This window comes from Paroedura picta, chromosome 4 (assembly GCF_049243985.1).
Source record: "Paroedura picta isolate Pp20150507F chromosome 4, Ppicta_v3.0, whole genome shotgun sequence".
Lineage (NCBI taxonomy): Eukaryota > Metazoa > Chordata > Lepidosauria > Squamata > Gekkonidae > Paroedura > Paroedura picta.
Genome location: NC_135372.1, coordinates 99,995,511 through 100,020,981, shown reverse-complemented (window position 1 = coordinate 100,020,981; position 25,471 = coordinate 99,995,511). Strand labels below are relative to the sequence as shown.

The following is a 25,471-nucleotide window of genomic DNA, read 5'->3' as shown; positions in this document are numbered from 1 at the left end:
CTACCTGCTTATTTCTAACCTATGACCTATGTTCACATATTGTTGTTCTTATGGCACCCTAGGTGGAACAAAGGATTTTTCCCACTTCCCAGGTGCAAAATATTATTGTGTGGGTGCTGAGAAAATGTAGTCTACTCACAGGGAAAGTTAGGAGGTCTGAATTCCCTCCCAGCAAGTGTGTAATAATGGTCCATTTACTGCACTATAAAGCAAGATGGGCTCAGAGACTGTTTGCCTAGCCCACATTGCTCATGACCTGCAGGTGAGTACAATCGGTTTTTGTTTGTTTGTCTTGAATCTCACATGTAATTTGAACTATTTTATGAAAGCAGTCCTATTGTTTCTTAAGTTTGACTCATGGCCATAAAAGACAACTTCAAACAAAGGGTGAAAAGTGCTAGGAAGAGGCTAGTTTCAAAAGCTAAATGGTTTGAACACATAAGCCTACTGTATAGTTAATCAGACAATTGTTCTACTAAGGTCTGTTCTAACTGGCATCACTTCTTCAGGATTTCAGACAGAGGTCTTCCATCTCACTAAGGTTGCTTGTTCTGGGTTGTGAAGTACCTGGAGAATTTGGAGGTGGGACCTGGAGTGGGCAAGATTTGGGGCAGGGAGGGACCTCAGTGGAGTATAATGCTATAAAGCCCATCCTCCAAAGCAGCCATTTTTCCCAGGGGAATTGATCTTGTTCATCTGGGGATCAGGTAAAACAGCAGGAGATCCCTAGGTGCCACCTGGGGGTTGGCACCAACCAAGTGACCTTTTTGTCTGGAAATATCTAGGGTTGAAACTGGGACCTTATGCATGCCAAGCAGATGTTCTATTGATCCACAGTCCCCTAATTCAGGGGTAGTCAACCTGTGGTCCTCCAGATGTTCATGGACTACAATTCCCATGAGCCCCTGCCAGCATTTGCTGGCAGGGGCTCATGGGAATTGTAGTCCATGAACATCTGGAGGACCACAGGTTGACTACCCCTGCCCTAATTCACATATCCCCATTTGATTGCTGTTTCTCTCTTATGAGAGGTTATCCTAAGTATTCTTATTTGTGCATGTTATTTTTGCAGTAAAGTAGCAGAAAAGAAAGAAGAGAATTGGCATTGGCAGCAATGGAAATGAAGCAAACCAAGACCAACAATAACCTCCAAAAAGAAAAAGAAACAAGAAATGCTAGGATAAGCTTATTCTTAGGCACATGTAAGCGAATGGGATCCCAACAAGTGCCTTTCAAGCTGTGTGCCAGAGAAATCGAAAAGACACAAATCAGCAAAGCTGTGAAGCTCCCATTAAAGGCAGCCTAGCCCTTCCTCCATGAATCACTACTTTGAAGGTGGCACAGTGATAACATCACTAATCAGGAGGGAATAGTCAGACGATGGACTGTGCACTGTGAATTATAATGGCTGCAAAACTTTATAGGGCCTGCTTATTGGGACTTATGGGCCTCTGTGCAGGTTTTGGCAGAATCCCAGTGAATGAAACAGTTGTGTAGATATACAAGGGGCATAGTTTTGACTGCCAGGTGTAAGTCACTTCTGAATGAGACAAAATGGCTTTCTGTAGCCTAGCTCTTTACTTTTTGCTTGGTGTACCTTTCAGAAGCCCCTTGCTAGCTGGATAGAAAACAGAAAATGTTTCTGCTGAAGGAGTTTAACGTGGCCGGTGCCCTGACTTCTGGATTTTGATATTGTCTTCAGCAGTAATGTAGTCATGAAATTGCTAGATCTGATTTCACTGCCCCAGCCCATCACAAATATTAGCATCAAGTAGGTGGATACCTACTAAAAGAGCCTCTTGTGGCGCAGAGTGGTAAGGCAGCCGTCTGAAAGCTTTGCCCATAAGGCTGGGAGTTCAATCCCAGCAGCCGGCTCAAGGTTGCCTCAGCCTTCCATCCTTCCGAGGTCGGTAAAATGAGTACCCAGCTTGCTGGGGGGTAAACGGTCATGACTGGGGAAGGCACTGGCAAACCACCCCGTATTGAGTCTGCCATGAAAACGCTAGAGGGCGTCACCCCAAGGGTCAGACATGACTCGGTGCTTGCACAGGGGATACCTTTACCTTTACCTTTAGGTGGATACATTCAAAATGTCTTTTATTTCTGAAGTGTGTTATTTCAATTTAACAATTTTTATTCATTTTCTTTAGTTCTTATTACATGTGTGGAGATATTTTTCCCCATTCTTTATTCATTTTCATTTATCTAAATGGGAAACGTATTTTCATCGGTAACTTTTTGTTGTCTTCTTCCCCCTTGGGGTAAACTTTTCAGATATTATTCCCCCACTCTGAATTTGGATTTATAGAAGAATTAATCCCCATTTTGGAAGCAATTAAACACAGTGCAGATTTCTGGATATAGGATGAAATTGTCAAGGTCTATATGCCTCTCATACAAGGGACAATTTGTTACATTTTACACACAAATAGGAGAAAGGCAATTCATGTGGGCTTTCTGGAAGTTTTAAATCAAAATGCATGTGCTGAGTTCATATCAACATATTTTGCCCAGCTTCTTAAATATTGTGTCAACAGCACACAGCAATTCAACATGCAGAAAGTTGCAGGGTCTATCTTGTCTCAATGATTGTGAATAAGAAGCCCAAATCAACTCTTGCTCTACAAGTTGTGCACACAAAGATCACCCTTAAACTGGAAAAGGGATGTCTGTCTCTTCTCTCAAATTCCCTCCTGGCTACTTTAAAATAAAAGATCACAGATTTTCAGCCATCAGTTCTCCCTCATATAAAGAGAACTGATCTCTTCATTGATCTCTCATGTTTCACATGGTTTGTCATGTAACACAGGGGTAGTCAACCTGTGGTCCTCCAGATGTCAATGGACTACAATTCCCATGAACCCCTGCCATCCGGAGGACCACAGGTTGACTACCCCTGATATAACATACATTGACTGTAGGCACCACAAAGCCTTAGCCATTTCCTCACTCCCCACCCCCACTCCCCCAGCACTCTGTGCAAGAGGTGCAAACAAAACTGGGGACAGCTATCTGGCCACGGTTCCCCTTTCCCTTTACTCAGTTCATGCAGCCAAAATAGAGAAGAAATCAGTGTATACTCTTTGGTAGGTAAGTGCTTCTGCTCAACCTTAACCATATTAGTTCATTATCGTAACATGGAAGTGCATCATGGTTTAAAAGTCACTGGTAGAGGCTGCAATCCTAAAGACACTTTCCTGGGAATATCCATCATTGAATAACATGGTAAATTATGAGTAGATATACTTAGGCTTTCTAAACAGATTTAAGGACAAGGCATCCAGTACCTAATTCAAACCATGCTGATCTGTAGTTGTGTTAGAAAGGAGTGCCAGTGACAAAGAAACAGACTAGTTGTATGACAATATTCAAAGTGTCACCAGTGGAGATAATGAACAACTGCTACTTTCATTACCCCCAGAGAAAATCAGATCAATTTTTTTCAGATTATGGGCTTGACCGCATGATTACAGTGATTCAGTGGAGCTCTAACATACAATCACAACAAACATGTGGAGTCACAGTCACGGATCTATGACTTTATTATGTGCAGATCCTGCCCAGGAAACTGTAGGAGTGAAATATGTTATGTGCCACTCCACGGTAGGTCCTACAGCCTCTTATCAGGATGACCCCAGAAGATGATGGCTGAAGAAAAAAGTTCCAGCCACATCAGCCTACGGCAAGTCAGGTTTATACAGTCCGCTGTATTCAGCTGGTATGAACTTTTGACTTATCTTACAAATGTGGATAGAATATTATTTCCAGTAGTGTGCTAAAACTGAACTGAATTTGGCATCAGACAGTCACACGCCCAGCACCACCTTCCTGATGCAGCTGGAATTCATCATGATTTGAACTGTTTTCCACAAGTACCAAAAAGTAAGGTGCCCATCAAATAAGAAGGTATGTGTCTTGGAGTGTGCAGCCCAGAGGCATCTTGGGTATATTACACTATATTCCAGATCATCAAGCACAGAACTGTATTCAAACACTAACTTATACAACTCCTATCTTCTAGGGGCCACCAGGTCCAGTCATCTTCAAATCCTTAAAGAGAGTTCAGCATAGGGTTGCCAGCACTACCTCCGCAAATGCCGAGCGATTCTGATGGTGGTGCCTGAAGAAGGTAGGCTATGGGAAGGATATGATGTCACTTCTGGGTGACATGCCAGAAATTTTCCCATGGAAATTCCCCATTTCCCTAATGGAGACGTGGGGAAACTCCTAGAGCATAATGGAGGCAATTTCTTTCTTCTCTTATTCTGGAGTTTCTTGAGGGTAGGGGATTGAGGTCCAGAATTGGGTGTTCCCAACAGGTGGCCAAATGGCAAAACTAGTTCAGCCATCTAAGAATACCCCAAAGGATGCAGATTAGTATTTTCTCCCATAAAAGAGGCAGCTGTCAATGGTGCAACTCAGGCAGCTGGGTATACAGAAAGGCTTGACCAGCAGATGAAGGCTGTAGATATCTATGGTGGACAGTCAAGAGAGTGCTGCAAGTTGGACCAATTGGCAGGATCTCTCTCTTCAGAGTTATTGATGAGCATGGACCCCACATTCAGTTATCCATCAGAATGGGTTTGTAAGGGATCCAAGGGATGGACTACATATGTTACAGCCACATAACATGCCTTTTCTCCATTACCTTTTCTTAAACAAAAGCAATTTCCAAAAGCTACTTCTTTCAGTCAAGTTAAGTAAGTGTGAAGTCAGTGTGTCTGTTCAATATAATATACAGGCACAGCAGTTTTTATCCCATAGGAGCAAAGATACCAGAATAGATATCTGCCGTGTAGAATACAAAGTAGTTGTGATTTTGAACAGGAAAAGAAATGGAAGGCAAAGGATTAAGGAACTCCCTCCCCACTCCTTCCACTGAAACTCAATTTAATTTTTTTAAATAAAGGAGAAAAGAGATGTGCAGTTGTACGTAATATGTAATTTGGCCCCAAGAAACTGTGAGAACATGAGTAGCAAAGGCTCCCTACATGCTTAGCAGTAGTAAGTAATGTCAAATGATCAAATCTGTCTTTACCATCAGACAGGCTTTTAAAGAAATATTCTGTAGTTCAGCTACAGGTTAATCCCCAATGCAAGAATTATGGATGAATTTCTCCAGTTTGTGCTACTGACAAGATTAGGAATCTCATGTTCACAATGGTTTCTTCTGATCTTAAAATCTATGAATGTAATATAGGGGGAAAGTTGTTTCAGTTATGCCTACTTAAGTAAATAACAGGAACATTTTTAAAGGGGAAAAAATGACCTGAGGAATGCCTTGTTGAAAGTGCAAAGAATTACTGCTTAACTTGTGTTTTTATTGGTGGTACAAAAGTAGCTGATAGCAAGTGTCTCTATCCCACTTTGCGGTGTCATTTCTATCCTGTGACTAACTGTTGAAATCTATATGTTTGCTTTTGGAATGATGGTCTGCTGCCACCAGCCCCTCCACTGTGCCTTATGCTCTTCAGCCTTCTCTCTCAGTGGAAACAGTATTATGAATTTCATACACAACTTATTAGCTTCTTGGAAATCTAGTTGAGGACATTGTGTGTCAGATTCTATTTTCGGCAGCTAATAAACCCTTTTTGGAATAAAGTCCCCGCCAAACCTTTCTTTCGCAAGAAAATAGTATTTATATTAATGGTAGCTTTCAGAAGCAGCAATCAAGTGAGGGCTGGCCATTCATTGCACAATGTTCAGCTGCAGCAGCAAAAAGAAAATTGCCAGCCATGCTAAGAGCCTGAAGCAGAGCCCCAAAGGCTTGATCCTGCTCAAGGCAGCCATCTCTAAGGCTCATCCTGTTGGTTTCAATGGGATTTACAGTATTTGCTGGCGTATAAGACTACTTTCCCCCCCTGAAAAACATGCCTCCAAGTGGGGGGGTCGTCTTATACACCAGGTGCACTTCAGTTGGGATAGACATAGCTGCCCATAGTGGCCCATAGTACTGTATTTTGAGTGGAAATGTTGGGGGGTCATCTTATATGCCCAGTCGTCTTATACACTGGCAAATACGGTAGTCCTGATTTACTTTAAACGAACAAGCAGGAAGGTCAGACCACACATCTATACAGGTCAATATTGAACACCACAATGCTGCTTCATACTGAATCAGACCATCAATCCATTGGAGTCAGTTTTGTCTACTCATACTGACTGTGGCTCTTCAGGATCTTGGCAGAGTTCTTTCACACCGCTATGTTAGGGAATGTTAGGAAAGGCACTGAGAATAAAATGGCTGATACTTTAACATAGTGATGGTCACAGGAATGAACTTTAAAAGGGAATTAGATTTGTGGATAAGTCTATAAATGACTATTAGTCATGGAACCTCCACATTCAGGGTACTAAACCTCAGAATCTCAGAGCCAGAATGCAAACATCGCAGGAGGTCCTTGGTCTCTATGCCTTGTTGTTTGACCTCCAGAGGGACTGGCTGGCTGCTTTGTGAAACAGGATGCTGAACTAGATGAACTATTGATCTAATCCGGGGGGGGGGGGCTTTTCTTATGTTCACATCACCTTTAACAGGGAATGCTAGAGATTGAACCTTATACATCCCATGGCCTTTCCCAACCATCTTTCATGTGACAAGTAAATGCTTCAACATTGAGATAAAGCCCCTCCCCAATTTTAGCTGAATTAAAGACCAGATGTTCTCCTTACTGTCACAGAGACCTCTACTGTGGACCTTTCATTATGAAGTCAACATGCCTTAACTTAATCAGATCTGAGTTTCTGGTCATAACTGGTATGTGAGTGCTGGCAGGAATTTCTGGCAGTGATCCTCCAAGTTCACCATGTCAGTACAAGCCATGTTCGATAAAATGGGCTTTGGAGCAACAGCACATCTAAAGAGATTGAGATGCCTATATCACTGAAAATTCAAAAATCACATGGATATTTTTTTTTAAGGATTGTGTCAGTATCAAAGTTTCCCGATCAGAGGAAGCAGTGATGTATCTGATATAATGGATGCCTCACTAACACTCGAGGCACAGGTCAAACAGGTAGCTGGCCAGGCATTTTTCCATCTCTGTCAGACTCGGCTACTAGCACCCTATCTGTCCTCTGAACACTTGGCCACAGTGATCCATGTGACAGTCACCAACAGATTAGATTTCTGTAACTCGCTCTACATCAGCCTGCCTTTGGGCTTGATCCGGAAACTGCAACTGGTCCAAAATGCGGCTGCTAGGGTCCTCACAGCTACACCTTGGAGGGCACATATCCAGCCAGTGCTGAGGCAGCTGCATTGGCTACCGGTTATCTTCCGGATCAGGTTCAAGGTTTTGGTCTTGACCTTCTAGGCCATCTGTGGTCTTGGCCCAGTGTATATGAGGGACCACCTATCGCCCTATGCCCCCCGCAGAGCCTTACGCTCTGCGGGGGCTAACCTATTGGTCATTCCCAAGAAAGCTTGCCTGGCCTTGACCAGGGCCAGGGCCTTTTTGGTCCTGGCCCCAACCTGGTGGAATGAGCTCCCGGAAGAGCTGTGGGCCCCACAGGAATTGTCATCATTCCGCAGGGCCTGCAAGACGGAGCTCTTCTGTCAGGCTTTCGGTTGAGCCCGGGCAGCAAGAAGATCTAGCCCCCCTCACAAATGTGATGGTTGCATCTGTCATCTGCCCCCTCCCTTTCCCTTCTTAGTGGGTGTGGAACTGAGTTAGCTATATTGAATTTTGCCGCCATTCTTGTCTTAACTTTTGTATTAATTGTATTATGTTTTATTGTGCTTTTATTGTTTTAGGGGACTGGTTTTTATGTGACCCGCCTTGAGGCTCCGGGGGGAGGCGGGATATAAATTTAATAATAATAATAATAATAATAATAATAATAATAATAATAATAATAATAATAATAATAATAATAGACAGGTGGTCTGGAATGCAAGCTGTATGTTGTCCCAGCTGCCCCCATAAGCTCAAATTCCACATATGAGTATTTAAAAGGGGCAGCAAAGTGACTTCAATGAAAACTTTCATATGCATAATAGCCCTTGGTGGGGTCTGACCAATGCAGTATACAGGACTATGACAACTTGTGATTTTGATGTGATGCCTCTGTTGATATAGTCCAAAACTGCATTTGCCTTCTTTACCGCCACATCACACTATCTGTTCATGTTTAGCTTACCATCCACAAGATCTTGTTCATACACACTGCTACTCATAAGTATATATCCCATCCAGTATCCATGCTTCTCATTTTTGTGACCCAGCTGTAGAACTCTACATTTCTCCTTATTGAATTGCATCTTGTTCTCATTTGGCCATTTTTCCTGTGTGTTTATATCTCATTGAACCCTATATCTTCTGGGATGTTCGCTACTCCTCCCAATTTAGTATCATCTGCAAATTTAATGTCCCCTCCACCCCCTCATCCAGATCATTGATAAAAATGTTGAAAAGTACGGGACCCTGTATTGAGTCCTGTGGCACTCCGCTGCCCACCTCCCTCCACTCTGATAAAATACCATTGAGATTGTGCCTCTCTCAGTGACTTTTACCTTTCTGAAAATGTTTTCCTTTCCTCTGTTTTGTGGTTATGAGATAACTGAACAAAAATATACCGGGATGGAGGGCTGAGTAGAAAAGAATCAGCTTCAAAAACCAAAGATCAAATTTCACTGCCATAAGGAGCCCATTCTCCTGTAAGTGCGTCATGAGCCCAGTTTACAGGCCAGAAGACAAGCAGAGATTAATAGCTGACTATGGAGTTGATTCACTGAATCTGCCTGTGGCATTTGGCTTCATCCATTATAAATGTAGAGATCAACATCCAGGGAAACAACTCTATAGAGTAAACCATGAAAGATGAATGCTCAAGGATGAGGAAGAAGAGCACACACAGAATCCTTGGATTTGCTGGCCCTGTGTCTCTCATTAAATGCCAAAACAGAAGTAATGGAGATCACAGATCTTTGTCAGCCTGGAAAAGTAGATCATCCATAATGCTACCATTCGGATCCAAGGCAGATAGGAAGGGGAATTTAGTTCTTCAGCCTCCACTTCGTTTCTGGGATCCCTGTGTTGTTACTGGGATTTTTAAGGGGGGCAGAAGTTCTTTAAAACCTGGCATGCACATTTCAGTGGTAGCAGAAGCTCCCCACTTCCACCCCCACCCCCACCCCCATACACTTCTCCCAGCCACACAACAATATGTGTTTCCCACTGAAGTGTTTGCTGCTTAATGCTAATACAGAGTTATCACATGTACTCCCTTTACTGTGTACCTTTTGCAAGTATGTATGGACAGTAACAGGACTCTGGATCACTTGCCTGAAAATACAAGCAATTGAGGGCAGGAGAATTGTCAGAGGTGGGGACTCAGTTCCCTTTTCTGAAGCCTGGCCTGTTTGGAAACCTGACACACTCATCAATTAGGGGGAGAAGAACATATGGTTTAGGAATCTTTACCTGACAGTGGACAGGCAAGCTACCAGTAACAGCCAGATCTTATGCAAAATAAGGTTTATTTAGGGAGAGAGAGTGCCTTAGGAAATGAAAGGTACATAGGTATAAGAGCAGTGCAATGATTATGTCCAAAATATGTACACATGAAGAGGTACATGGGAGAAAAGAAAGGGAAAGTCAGAGTGATAACAGGAAATGGCCACAATTAGGAGGAAAACAGGAAGTATACAGGCTGGGAAATTAGAATTTTGAGAGAGACAAAAATGAAAAGGCCAAATAAAGTCAAAGAGAAGGGTATCCCTATTCTCAGTCTCCTGAGCTGAGTCCATTTAACAGAAGAGCAAAGATCCAAAAATCCATAGGACAGTGTTTATGTCGGGGGGGGAGAGGGGAGTAGAATAGGAGGGGTTTAGAGAGAGCTCCCAAAAGTCCTTTGACTCATGAAGCAACAGTGATATGAACCAGAACAAAAGATACCAAATAAATTATTGTAAAATACAGCACTTTTGGGTGGATCCAGGATCAGCATTGTGGTTTTCCTGGATCTGTCTAGATTACGGGATAGGGATCTTGCAAGGGGGGCAAGAAAAGATGACCAAATGCAGACCAGGGAATATCCTGGATGGACGCAAAAGGGCCTGACAGGGTGAAGGCTTCATCCATGCTTGAGGCAGGCTGGTAGGAAACATGCAGGTAAAGTCAATAAGAGTTGTCATGCTCCCCTTGGTGGCTTGATAATAATTAGGATTTGCACTCAGACTTGCATTTGCTAATGAAATTACATAGAAAGTCCAAGGTAGACATCCAGCTTGCAATGAAGAGTAGATATGCAGGTGTGCCAACAGTTGATCAGTTTCCTCTCATGTTGTTGGCTTCTTGTTAGAATAGCCTGACTAAGGAGAGCCTGGACCTCATCTTCTCTATGAGTTATCTAGCTCATCAAATGGCTGTCAAGGTGTGAGTTTAGCCCACATGGAGTTTGGGCAGACACTTCTAAGGAGGTTCTTGGTAACAACAGGTCTCAAATAGGCTTTTACATTGTAGGATCCGTTTTAAGCATGCCCCTCTAAATGTTTGCCATCCCCATGTCTTCATCATGAGGACAACATGGAAACAAGAGCTCTTTGCTTCTCTTATAAGCTTGCAGTTTCACCTTCAGAAACCACATCTATTGTCCAAACAAGGCCAATGAGAGTTCAAGACAGACTCTGAAAAACCTATCTTAGCCCGTGCAGGTGTAGCTTCAGCATCCCAGTGTGCTAGATTTGCACCATGAGCACAGAACTTTGCCAGTGCTGTAGTAGTATTATACGCACTCAGCAGTCAATGAGTACACACCATTATAAGTGCTCATTTGCTATCACGGCAAGTCATAAGATCAGGCTGTGAAACATTGTAACGTAAAGAAGAAAGATTAATGAGAAAAGTCGAACATTTGAAGAAAGGGATTTTAAAAATTAATCAGAGCCCATTTTAAGTATGTCTTTGAAGGTGCACACAAACCCACCGTTTTCTGACTGCCGCAGCTTTTGCCTCATTCAGGTGAGCTACAAGGTTACTCAAGCTTACCACAGTGCAGAGACATAAACCCTCACAGGCTCCAGCACAGTACAGTGAAATGGGAGATTAGTTCTGTGACACTTACTTTTGTTCCCAGAGCTACTATTTTATCAGTTTATGAATAATGGTGCCTGGCCCTTGGAAATTTTAGCCACTAGAGACATTACTGCAATGAAATGCCATCTACAAAAGTACAAAGCAGAGATTACAGCCCTCCTAGATTATAGGTCAAACACCATGCCAACTTGATGTGGTTGTTAAGAGCAGTGGCCTCTAACCTGGAGAACCGGGTTTGATTCCACACTCCTCCACATACTGTCAGCTGAGTGCCCTTGGGCCAATCACAGTTCTGTCAAAGCTCTCACACAGGATGTCTATTGGAGAGGAAGGTTAGGTGATTGTTAGTCGCTTTGAGACTCCTTCAGCTAGTAAGAACACGGAGTATTAAAAAACAGCTCTTCTCTAAAGCAGTGGTCCCCAACCTTTTTATCTCTGGGGACCGGTCAATGCTTGACAGTTTTACTGAAGCCCGGGGGGGTAGTCTTTTGCTGAGGGACGTCGCCGCCACCTGAGCCCCTGCTCCACTTGCTTTCCCGCCGGCACCCCTTACCTCCCGCCGTCCACTGGAGGCCATTGCCAGCAGCAGCTGCGCAGTGCCACACCAAGGGGGAGCCCCAGCCATGGTGGCCACTGGAGACCACCAAAGGTGAGCCAGTGGCAGAGTGGCAGGGCAGCCCCCGAGGCAGCAGCCAGGGAGGAGGAGCCATGGCCCGGTACCAACTGATCTACGGGCCAATACTGGTCTCCAGACCGGGGTTGGGGACCACTACTCTAAAGGAATGCCCAAAATAGAAAGTCCGTGCTGATTCTAAAGGTAGGTACTAGTGCATTAATTAATAGAATAATAATGAATAGAGAGACTAGAATGGAATGCAGGAACTTTTGCCACAGGGCTGGGCAGGACATTTTGCTTTGTCATGTATCAGTTCTAACTTTGCATAGAGTTACTACTGTGTTTCACACGGGCTGGTTTGTGTCACTTTGGATGGTTCTCAAATGGCACTTGGGATAGCCCTTTCCATCTTCATGTGCATTCCCACTTACTTCATATGACTCGTCTGCTTCCATCTTAGAGATGCTGCTGACCCTTCCTGGGGGATAAACAAATCAAAGTGCTTCTTTGCATAATGCATAGTGAAGCTATATGAGCCACTGCCACAAGATGCAGCCTCTAACTTCAGTGAAGAGAATTCAAATGAGGATGTTCATGGAGTTTAGGCCTAGCAATAGTTGCTCATGAAACCTGCATGTTAAGAGCAGTATACCTTTGATTGCCAGACATTGGAGACAAGCAACACAGAATGCTTCTCTCTCCAGGTCTACCTTATTGGCTTCCCAAGAGGTCATCTGGATAACCTTTGTTTGAACTATAACTTTGGAGCAGATGGACCTTTAGTCTAACTCTCATCCATCAAAGAACTATTGTTATATTGTCAACCTACATACATTAGCAATTACAGGGTGTGTGTGTGTTACAAGATCAGGCATTTAATTATTTCTGCTTGAAAGGCAGAGGTAAGCTGCTTAGTGCCACTTAGAAGCCAAAGGGAGAAATACTAATTGGCTGACAAGGGCCGGCATCCATAGCTAACCCTATTCAGCAAAAAAATATTTTCATTCAATCTGCCTAAGGTTTCCTATCCTCATTACATGATGGCAAGCAAATGTCTGCCACTGTGTGTTCGTGAGGGCAGCGGCTAACCCAGCCCATATACATATATGCAACATGTTGTTTGCACATTTTCTTTTTATGGCAAGCACAAGTATTTTTGTGTACTCAGTTTAAAAAAATAAAAAATAAAATATGAAAAGGTTCTCATTCTGAAAGGGGTTTAATAAGGATTAAAGCCTCTCAAATACAGAGGAAGTTAAGTCCTAAAGGATTTTTTTCTTACACTCACTTCTCACCATGCTGAAATGTATGATTAGGAGCACTATTTCAAGGAATTGCATGACTTTTGGAGATGGGATACAGAAGCTTCTGCCACACAGTTCTTACAAATGTCTGACCTTTGGATGAGGCACCATGAGACCTGTAATGACTGCAATAAGTAGGATGGAAAATGATTGGGAGGGAGGGACCATATAAAATAATCTCCAAGGTACTATACCACCTTGAAAGGAGTAAGAACATGTGTCAGATGAATACCTGAGACTGTCAGCACTGTTATAGACAATCAGCTTCCATATTCTTTCTCCCAGCTGCTCACAATGACCTTCACACCATACTTAGATGGATAATTACATCCAGGTGGCTCTTACCCACATGCCAATGGATTTTTCTTTGGTGTGAAATTGTTCCTTTCCGGGGAGCTAAGCTTGTGTGTAGCCAGGCTAAGAGCAAGACAAATTTCCCAATCTGTTGTGCAGTTCATACATGGGAGAGAGTCAAGCAAAGGGTACGTTTTTCTTCCCTGCCTGTACAAACCAGTGAGACATCATAAGCAGATTGTGGTGTCAATAAATGCTGGGTAGGTAGCCAATGAAGTGCTTGTGGGGTTGATGCATGCTGGAGCACATCTGAAACAACATCGGATCCCCAGTACAGACAAGAATGGATGGAACAACCTGAAAAAGAACTACACCTGGGATTAGATCAAAAAACCAACAAAAACCAACAAAACAATGGTGCTAAATATTTAAAATGATTTTGACTGCTTCTCCAGAATCCCTTTTATGTGCTTATCTGCCTTATGGTCTGTTCCACTTCTGCATTACTCCCTTGGAATGATTCCCTGGCTTGTTCCTTTTCATATGCCAGAACAAATGTAACTGGGCAACAGATTTTAAAATGAACAACAACACCAAACTTATGTTTCATATTGTTTCATATTGGCCCCTAATTCTGCGGTAGCTTCTACCACTTGAGGCTTAGGTATGAACCACTTGGATAAGAAGAGTTAGTTTTTATACCCCACTTTTCATTACCCAAAGGAGTCTCAAAGTAGCTTACAATTACCTTCTCTTCCTCTTCACACAACAGACACCCTGTGAGGTAGGTGGGGCTCAGAGAACTCTAAGAGAATTGCTCCATGAGAACAACTTTAAGAGGACTGTGACTCGCCCAAGGTCATCCTGCTGGCTGCATGTGGAGGATCAGGGAATCAAACCTGGCTCTTCCAAATTAGAGGTCACTGGTCTTAACCACTACACCAAGTTGGCTACCTGTCAATGTATCTTTTTTAAAATGTACATACAACTTGTTTATACAGCAGCACAACTTGCATCTTAAGGGGACTTACCAGAATTTCACTTGCAATTGCTTCTGTTATATGATCAAAACAAACAAGAGGCTTGTGTTGGTTTAGGCAAAAATACTGAATCCTCAAGCAAAATATTAAATTTATAAACACAGAAGGAAACACAGAAAATAAAAGAAATCCAGCCATACAAGAAAATAAACGCTGGACTTCATGCTAACATAACTGGTAGCATTTGTTTTAACAATAATATTTCATCAATTTTCAGTTAGTTCTTTTGGAATCCAGCAAATGGATATGCTGGAACATAGAACAAGTAATTGATACAGTGGGGATGGGAACAAAGAGGAGATTTTATTGGATGTCATAGTCGCATAGTTTTAAGGCAAAGATGTTGCTGCTAAACTTTTCATAATGTCATAAACCATGATTCTTAAAGCCAATTGTAAAGCCTTTGGTCACAATGTCATATACAAAAGAAATCAGAATTACCAATGAGGACCAAGCAAGTGTGAGAGAAATAACCCTTTTTTGTTGTGTTTAGCATTTCTCGCTAGCCGAAGCTCATACTGAGCTTTAGCTTTTTAAACACTTTCCCTACAAACACTGGTTATTTCTTAATATTCATTCTTAGATATAAGGCCTTCCTTCCATTTCCTAAATTATTTTTTTTATTACAAAAACCTTTTGAAAGCTGTTTATGGAGCCACCCTGGCTTCTTTGGGCTCCTCCCATTTTTCCTTCTCAAGGGAATTGTTTGTGTTTGTGCCTTCAGAATTTCACTTTTAAGAAACACCCATCCCTCTTGAACTCCCATCTCCTTAAATTTTTCTGACCACTGGATTCCACCCAGCATAACTTCAAGTTTGTTAAAATGTGCTTTCCTGAAGTCTAGTTTATATGTCTGATTATGTACAGTTTTTCTCTTCCCCAAGATTGCAAATTCCAAAATCACATCATCTTTACTACCAAGTGTGCCCACTGCTCTCACCTCATCAACCAATTCCTCCCTATTGGTGAGAATCAAGTCTAAAATTGCAACCCCCCCCCCCCTGTTGCCCACTCCACCTTCTGCAAAATGAAGTTACCAGCAAGACAAATAAAAAAAATGTATTGGACTTTTCATTTTTAGCTGAGTTGGTCTTCCAACAGATAAAACGGTAACTGAAATCACCCATGACCGTTATGTCCCATATTTTTTAGAACTTTATAAACTGGTCTAGGAGCATCTTATCCAAGTCCTCTGCCTGGCCTGGTGGTCTATAGTAGACCCCCACAATATTACCACAGTTATTTCCTACTCCTTTTATTTTTACCAAAAGACTCTCAACTGAACTTCCATGCTTTAGGATGCTTTGGGCTGATCCTGCGTAGAGCAGGGGGTTGGACTAGATGGCCTGTATGGCCCCTTTCAACTCTATGAATCTATGATTCTATGCTCAGATACTCGTACTTCCTCACAAGTATACACATTCTTAACATATACTACCACTCCTCCCCCCTTTTATATTTGCCTATCCCTTCTAAATAAATTGTACCTCTTAGTCCTAATATTAAGTCATAGTTCCCTTCCTCTATTAGGACGTCTAGTTCTTCCTGCTTGTTTCCCATACCCTGTACATTATTGTAGGGACATCGTAACCCTTCATTTGTGTGTCTGAGGGTTCCAGTTTTTTAATCTACCTGCAATTTAATGGTTTTCTTCACAAACACATTTTTCCTACCCTTGTGAGGTGCAAACATCACAAGATGAGCCTCATCACAATAGTGTAAGGCATGGTCCAAAAATCCAAAGCTTTTACGAGAACGCCAATGACGTAGCCAGTCATTTATTTGCATTATTTTTCCTTCCCTTCCTAAGTCACAGCCATTAACAGGGAGAACTGATGAAAACACAACCTGCGCTCCCCAGGTCCTTCACCTTTTAATATGTTCCATGCTGTACCCGGCAGTATCATTTGTTCCCACATGAATGAGGAGGAAGGGATAATGATCCATGGGCTACAAGCCTTTCGGTGACATCCGTGACGTATGCACCGGGTAGACAGCATACTTCTTGAGACAACATTCCCACTCAACATACTTTGGCCTCCACCCCTCTCAGAAGGGAATCCCCAATTACCAGCACCTGCCTCTTCCTACATTGGGGAATAGAAGAGCTAGTCCTCTCATTTTCAGGGGCCCGTGATAAATCTTTTGAGTTCATTGCAGAAGTAGTTTGTATCTTCCTGTGCTCTCCTGAATATGTACAGAAACTTCCCTCCCAGCAGAGGGTTCAGACAGCAGTCAGCCCCAAGCAAACACTCCTTCCCCTCTTCACACAACAATCAACCAGCGAATGCAATCAGCTGCAGTCTTTAGCACCCAGGTAATTAACAGATAAAAACAACACTTATTCAAACAGCCCCCACTCTCCTGAAAGTTATATACTCTCTCACACACATTCTCCCACATGTAAGAACAGAAAGAACCAGCACTCAGCACTCCAGCAGCTCACCACCTATGCTTCTCTTGCTAATATGGTTCCAAATGAGTTACATCATCATTTTAGATCTCAGACTATCCCATGATATTTTAAAAAATGGGTATTTCATATAGGCTTTGACACATAATCCATCGTTTTATACATTATATGACAAGATGTTAAGAGAAGGCCATATTTTTCTCTAGCTCAGGTCAATGTTTGGTGTTTATTTTTTAAAATTCATATTTAATTTCAATGAAAGAGAAGAGCCGGTGTCAAGGCCCAGGAGTCTAAAATCTGTAGCTAACCATGTCCCACATTTCATAAATGCTCAAAATGCTTACATAAGTATAAAAATAAGGATTCCCAGAAAAAAAAAGACTCCGAAAATAATTTTCCAGCATAAGGATGAACAGGGAAGCACTGCTTTCAAAATGAAAGCAAACCGCCAGAAGCAAGTCCGCATCTCTTACAAAGGCACAGCCAGGTAAAATAATTCACAACCACAAGTTCAGCCTTTTACCTCTCGGGCAAACAAGGAGTTGTTCTTGCAGTGCTGCCAGCTCCAATCATGAGAAGCAGCAGCAGGCGCAGCAGCAATAGCAGCAGGCATCCCTCATTTGCCAAGGACAAGCAAGAAATCGGAAGGCAGCAAAAGTTCTGTTCCTGAAATGCCTTCCAGGCACAACAACCCGGAGTCTCTGACACCCCCCCCCATCCCCTGGTAGTTTGTGCGGTGTTGTCTGAAGAATGCCGGACTTCTATTAATGTCATTGCTCCTGTGCCATTCCAGAGCAACATTAAATCTTAATTAGGAGGAAATCTATTTCTGATTTGCATGCGCAGGGAGTGAGTGAAAGGAAGAAGGGCGCGATTTGGCTTGATGAGAAATTAATATTAATATGCACTAACAATCTTCTTCCCCACTCCGAGGGTGATGGAAATCAACACAGTGCAGAAATAAGAGATGGGTGGAAAGGCAGAGCAAGCAGATCCCCCTCCTTCCCCAGCTTCTCCTAATCACAGGGCCAGGGGTTGAGAGAGTGGGATGGAAGCGCTGGGGGAAGAAAGGCACGTCTGAGCAAGGGTCAATCTGATATGGAGATGAGTTCCACTTATAAGGGACAAACATTTAATTAAAGCATGTCGGCCTGTCTTTTGCTCACTACAAGCATTCATTACCTCCCCCCTCTTGCCGCCACCCATATTTCCTTGTAAAGGTTTCTCTCCCCCCTCTCACTGCTGCCTCTACGAAACCCCACAAGATCCTCTAGTAACAGGGAGAGATGTAATCACGCAGAGTTACGAGGCTCATTCCAGACACCCATGGCACACGATCCAGGGTCAGGGATTACAAGATGAATGGAAACTGTGGCTGTCTACAAAATGAAGATACCTTAGCACCATTTCTGCCTTGTGGATTGCACACTCCACACTGGATATACCAAATCTAGATTTCCCAAAGACTGTAGTCAGGCACTCAGTACAAATTTCTTTTCAGGTTCTGGTTCAGTCAACTTTAGCTGACAGTAAAGATAACTGTGAAGTCTGTGCTAAGGGTCCCAAAAGTGGAAGCCAATGTCTTAACAATGCCAAGCAAGCCAGAATGCAAACATAGGAGAAGTGGTCCAGAAAGTACAGAAGATCAGTCCAGAAGCTCTGGGCATACCATAGCAGAAAGTGGAGTGCAAGTCATTCCATCATCATCTGATGCCCTGCTGCAAGAATCTTCTTCTGCCTAAGATGTTTTAGCTGAGAAGATCCAGCAGCTTCCACCTAAGAGTGTTTGATTAATTGGTCCATTCACAAGACAAGACAAGAAGTACAGTCTTCCAGTTTCCTCTAGTACTATAGTCCTTTGTCAACAGCAGCTGGCTTTTTTATCAGTCAATGCAGAAGGGGAGGGGGAACCATAAAGAAACCAAAGTTTTTAATTTTGGAGTTCATCTACAATAGGAAAAGCCAGAGTCTTATGTTAAGAAAGGGAATGCTGGAATTTTAGTACAAGTTTTACTAAACAAAAATCCTACAGTTCTGCCTCACATAGCATAAAGGGGTGTTTTAGCTCACTTCCATCTCTGTGACCCATGGACCAGTTCTGCACAAGGAATTTGCCCCCTGCCCAACCTCTCATTGTTCACAGGTTTTAATGCTGCTTCATCATAACATTGGCAGCAACATGTAGTTCTCCAGTGGTTGGCATGAGTTTTCATCCCCTTTGCCCCATGATGAGAGAAAGTGGTAGAATCTGCTTCCCCTTTCTTGACATGGTGCACAACAAGGGACAAACAGGGGCAAACCTGTCTGAAAGAAGAAACATGCACGTTTCTTCTTTCAGACAGGTTTGCCCCTGTTTGTCCCTTGTTGTGCACCATGTCAAGAAAGGGGAAGCAGATTTGCCTCCCCTCCCCTCTCCAGTTTTGGATCACTAATTTTAAAAAAATTGCTACATGACCGCAAAGTGACTTGCCCATGTGTCAGTGGAAATAAAATGTACTGTTTTTTTCTCTTCAGTGTGCACAGTAGTATTGGAAGCAGGCAGCAACCCTATCTAAAACACATTCATATTTTTGTTTTCTGGTGGTAGGGCATGATTGAGGAAAGAGGGTATGTGTGTGATGAAGCAGTCCTTCCCTATTAGCATGGTGTCTGTGTTCTGTATTTTTAATCTTTATTGTGGACACACAACCATATGGGTCCAATTACTATCAGAAATCTACCCAAACATAAAATCTGAGACCATTATACAAAGAATCCTGAAAAGAAATCTTTAAAAGTGTTTTACTGTTGTGGTGTGATACTAGAGCAATGCGGAATTTTTTTTTTTTAATTGCGGGACTTGGGAGGGGGAAGGAAGTTTGAGTCCCTAAAATGATTGCTGTGAGGGGATTGGTGGCTTGCGTTGATTGACAACCTGAGAAGCGGGGAGGAAACCTGCAGGTTGTCCATGCTTCCACCTTCCCCGCCACCTCATCAGGAAGGGAAAAGCCATGATGAGATGGTGGGATAATGCAGGGGGGATCTCCCGTCAGGAAGCGGCCAAATGTGCGGTTTATAGTGTGTTTGCAAGTAGGAGGCAGTGTGGTTTGTCCACCTTGTTGCGGAAATGGTCATGGTTAAAGATCTGGCACTTAGTTCAACCTCCGGTTCTGCATTGGTTCATCATTCATCCATAATACTAGAAGCATGCTCTGCCCTAATTTTGTGCACTGTTGCAGAAATTTCATCATATTAGATACCTGGTATCCCAACTGTGGTTCTAGTTGTTCTAGTGTACATCTCCTAGCTCACATGTAGATGCATATTTACTCAGAAGTCCTATTGAGCTCAGTGGGCTTTAGACCTTACTAAGACCGTTTATGCACTGGAGGTTTCATGCCAGGCTGCAGGCTGGAGTTTTAGTCATAGCAGGTTGCCCCACCTCTTCCTGCACCCACATGGGGGAATACTTGGCCTGGGGCACCTAATCCGCCTCCAATTTGTGCTCCTGCATGAGAGCTGGGGCACTGAAGTTCCCAGTGCATAAATGGTCTAAATGAGTTTAAGATTACGGTCCTACAGGACCAAACCTAACAGTAATCTTCATGCAAACTATTCCCCAGGGAGTGTTCAAAACTTGAACAACAAGGACAGTCTGGGGACCTGAGATCTTGGAAACAGCAGCTGTGTTTTTTTGTACAAAAATGTAATCCTCATATGCATGGAACAAGCTAGGAAGGAGAGAGTCAAAACAGAAAGAAAAATGGGAGGGGAGTACAGCAGTGCAACAGGGCTTGCAGACACATCTGTTACACATTCCTGCTCAATTATGCAGGATTCTTTGTCCTGAGTTAATTTGTCAGGCAAATTATGCCGTGAATATTTCAGCTGATAGATTCAAAGGACAAGGCAGATGATTAATAAAACATGGTGGCACATCCCCTAAGCTCTTAGGAACAACAGATGCAGTATGTGACCAGTCCCTCCAGTCCTTGGCCTGACCTAATGCTTAGCCCAGAAGTGGATTTTAATCATTTATGATCTGCTAACACCAGCAAGACTACGGTGCTGACCCTGTCTCCGGAGGAAGGAGCAGCAATGCCAAAGGACCTTTCCAGGCATAATATATCTTTACAGAATGCTGAGTTCAGTAATGCAACAAAAGGTAGGTCAGGAGACATGAAGGCTATAGAGAGGTGTAATCTGAAATGCAGCCAGCATAGCTTCTCTGATTCCTGAGTGGAACTAGACAGCTCTTAGAATGTGTTTTGTCTTACAGAGAAAACTGAACAGGTAGGGTGGAGCTTCTTGATTTATTTTTGCAGGATGTGGGTGGAAATAAGAATTCCAAATTGTTATGGGCCCCTACTTTGCTCCCCCTTTCACTCACACACAAATACCAAGTTGCAGATGAATGGTGCTATCTCTTATGGGCAGATACTGGAACATGTGGTATCCCAACTGGATTCAATCATGCGGTATTTCGCGGAACCAAAGAGGCATTTGACAAAAGGCCCCCAAAAGCTCTCTCTTCCAGATACTGATCAGACCCAGGCATGCTCAGTTTCAGCCAGGTTCCCATGGCTGCCATTTTAGGAACACTTTTCCTGGGACTAAGATTGCTCCCTGCACCATATGTCTTCAGACTATAGATGGGGTTGTGGTAGTCACATCTACACTTCAACCATAAGGGATACAACCCCTAGCAAGCATTGCTTACATGGTTAGATGAGAACTAGGGAACCTAATATGGGGGAGGGCAGTGAAGTCAAGTGAATTAAGATGTTTGATCAAGGGCTTTATGTCTCACTGTGTTTGCACATGCCAACATCAAAAGCAATAGGATATCCATATTGGACTCCAGCAGGATATTTACCTGATATCGCAATATAACCTCCAAGAATCACTCCGAATTATGGAGTGACATTCAATTTCATTTAAATTAACCACGGCCAACAACAATTTACCCACCTCTCTGCACATGACTAGGTATAGGCTGAATTCTTATTCAAGATGATTGAGCCATGAAGAGATTGGATGCTCTGTTGCTTTGTCTACTCCGCCACAAGAACATCCTAAAGAGTAGAACTAACATTGGCTTCTGCCACAACACTTTTGAGGTGCCAGCAGCAAGTATCTCAGTTGGATGTGTTGGATTTATAACCTCAATCCTGGCCAATCAGATTAGATTATACTAGGCTAGATGGATCAGCAGCCTGAGACATTATACAGTAGCATCTTCTACCATCCTGAGGTCACTCTCTGTTGATGCTGTTTCTTTTAAGAGGAACGGAACGTGAGCGTATGAATGGAAAGGGGAATAAAGCATGGTCGGATGCTGCCGGTGCAGGAGCAGAGAGACGGCTGTGGCCCCACGTAAACACTGGTGATTTCCAGTCTTAATGCAAAACAACTTTGATCTTTTCCAATCCTTTCTAAATCTTGAGCAGTGTCTTGTAAATCTTTAATTACAAGAAAATTGCAGCCCTAACAGTGAACATACAAACGGTGTTGCTAAATATTTAAAACTGCCTCAGCGACAGATCTGAAGGGATTAGGAAAAGATATATTGGAGTGACAGTTATTAAACACTAAATCCCAGTAAATGTTACAGAGCAGATAAATAATGCAGGTCCCTGACAGCCATTCCGATGCTGACAAACCAGAAGAGACGTCTGCTCTGGGGGCCACAGGGATGGGGGCTTGCTTGATGACTGACACCTCCAGAAGTACAGGTTGGTGTCTGCTGAAAGGGAGGAATGTGTGTTGGTAGAGTAAAAGGAAAGAAGCAAGGCAGGCTCTGCAACAAAACGATGGCTGGGTACACTGCAGCATTTTGCAGGCTCAACTGAATGCCGCTATATTTGAATGACAGGACTCCAAATACATACGAATGAAGATTGGAAATAAAGGAGAATGAGGAGTTGTGTTTATTAAACCACATTTTATTTAGGTTTTTTTGTGCTCAGAAAGAAATAAAACTTTCAGTATGTGCATTTAAACAATCACAAATCAATGTTTCTTCTCAAAACTGCCACTAACCTCATTTCCCACCACCATAAAAAGATTTAAGCCTTCTTAATACACACATCAGACCTACAGGCATCTTTTTGAACCTGTTTGGTGTAGTCATCATGGCCTTTCCCAGGGACTCCAAGGAGTTGTAGTTTGGTAAAGGTGCTGAGAATTTTCTTTCAGGGTCCCTGATTTCCTCCTCCCAATCAAATTATAATCCCTAGGTTTCTTTTCTGATGACAATTTTTCCTTATTGCTTAACAGAATGTAAATTTGTCACATGGTCACATAAGCTGCAGCACATCTCCACTCTTCCACCCAGTGAAAGCTTTAGGCCTTTGACTGCTGGCTCTAGATGAGGACTTCTGCAATACGTTTTAGGACAGAAAATGCATGGCAATCCTATGCATGTTTCATTACAAATGAGTGCATTTCTGCAGTCACTCATTCCCTGTAAAGAATGAAAAGTAGTGCAGCTTTACCTAACTTTTGTCTTCTGAAGATCCACTTCATATGTTCACCTCCTAGTAGGAAGTGAGCAAAAGAGGGGAGCCATTCAATTAGGCAACTGCTTTACAGAGTTCATGATGGAGAGACTAATCAGTGTTGCCAATTATCTCATTTCTTTTCTCTCTCTCATTTCATTGCATTATAAATTAGGAGGCAGACTTCATTCCAAATTCCCCAGAGTAATGCAGTATTTTTTTCTTTCTTTTTTCCTTTTTTCCCTTTCCTTCCTTTTTCCCCTTTGTTTCTTTGTGGGCAGAAGCCTGTGCTATAGCCATATGTACATAATTAAATGTGTATCTTTTAAATTATTAGGTAAACTTTTTTCAGTGCTGAAAAGCAGACCAAGCAAAGTATTTTAAAGGAACAAATGTGTCTTCATTTCTTCCATGAAACAACTTGGAGTGTGCTTCATATCTTGGGATGCTATGAATTTCCCTATTTCCTAACTTTGAAGATAGATCTGGTTAAGTCAGAATTTAAACAAAGAGTCTGATATTTCTAGCAGGTGACTTGATGAGTGTATCAGTACAATTGCCCCATGGTGTGCTAGGTTCAAATATCAACCTGAACTTGGCAGTTACCTTGATGAATTCAGTTACTACTCTCTAGGAAAGCCCTTTTCCTGGTAAGATTTAACTTTATATTCAGTGTAGGCTTTGGATCATAGATTTACTAATACCCTTTGTGCTGCCCAATTTTGCATCTGTAGGAAAGGTAAAACTGAGGATCACTGGTTCTTGAAAGGTACCAAACATATTTATTTGCTTCAGTTGTAATCTACTTTTCTCACTAAGACTGAAACCATCACAGCAAGAAATAAATTACTTCCTCAGATGTAGCCGGGTGAAGAGATGCTCAGTTTTCTTTAAAATGCTGAATTTTAATTGGCAAATGAGCCCTGTTCTTTAGCACTGCCAGTTATCTTGTGCTGCTTTTCTTAAATTGTAGTTATGACTGTAATTTAAACATTAATGTTTTTGCTGCTTTTGTTGTTGTATCCATGGTTCTTGTTTGTCCCTTGATTCTGTTATAGTTAATGGTTGGTGGATGTGGCGAATTTTTGCCAACAGAAGGAGGATGATTTTTGCTACCTCCTACATGCCCAATTCACTCATTCATGTTATCCCAGAGAGTTCCTTGTTCTCCAAGACTTCAGTAAGAAGTTTTGGCTGAAGCAGGTGAGGGGAAGGGAAGAAGTCCCATGCCACTAACAGAAATGCCTACCATTAAGGGAAATTTTTAACCAAAGTTAAAGAACATTACACAGAAGATTAGGAAGCATCTTTCAATTCAGATTCGAGGAACAAGAAAGTCCCTCCCCACTATGCCTGGTCGCAAGAATCATCCAAAATCCGGAGTGTTGACTCCTTTCATATTTTAAAATCACGTTCACATTTTTTTTAATTTAGATGTTGTCCCATTGGTGACCTTTAAACAGCAAGGAATCTAAGGAGTCCTTGGTCACATAGCAGTGGAGCCGTTATACTGTTTCTGCCGAGACTGATTTGAGGGAAACAAAACATATCAAGTCCAAAAGACTTTTCTTTTTGAAACTTAAGGTAAAATTAATTAAATCCTCAGGAGCCCCTACCAGGAATCTTAACATCACAGGACTCTTGTTTTAAACTATATGTAGTTCAACTGAAGGCTAATTTGGCAAACAGAGCAAACAAATCTACAATTTAAACTTAAGAAAGTTGGTCTTGTAGTTAGGAGTGGTTGTTAATTTATAACAAAAATAAGGGTACAGAAAATATAACCAGAAGGGGCAACAGTATTTGGCTTTAGAAATGTTTGGGTTTCATTCAAATTGAAAGTTTAGTCAGCAGACTCTTCTTAAAGACAAAAGGCACCTTTACAATCAGTGATTGTTTAATAAATATTTAAACAATCAGTGTCAGAAATTGAAAGTTTCCACTCCTATAAGAACTTGTCATGGTGATGTAGTTCACAAGTAACAGCCTTGCAATATAAATTTCTGTTGCTTACAATACGTGTTTTATAATGCATTGGGCACCCTTGTCCTAAAACTCTGACTGCATCAATTTCTAACTGATGTCCTGCTTTTGCACTGCATCAGACTAGCAGGTACCTATTGCCAATTTGTCAGTGTACACTCAACAGCCACCTTACCACCTCTGGGCCAAACTACTGGCTATGCAGGAGATCTCTGACTGGATTTTCTGACATTCACATTAATATTACAGAACAATTGACACAACTTGGGTCACAGCCACATCACTGGGGGAAGAGGGGTTAAG

At 42.3% G+C, this 25,471-nt stretch overlaps 1 long non-coding RNA gene across 3 annotated transcripts in view; it reads right to left on the bottom strand.

Annotated features, from left to right (window-relative positions):
- The window catches only part of LOC143836011 (uncharacterized), a 177,806-nt gene that overhangs the window by 139,265 nt on the left and 13,070 nt on the right, over positions 1 to 25,471 (bottom strand). The window lies entirely within an intron of this gene.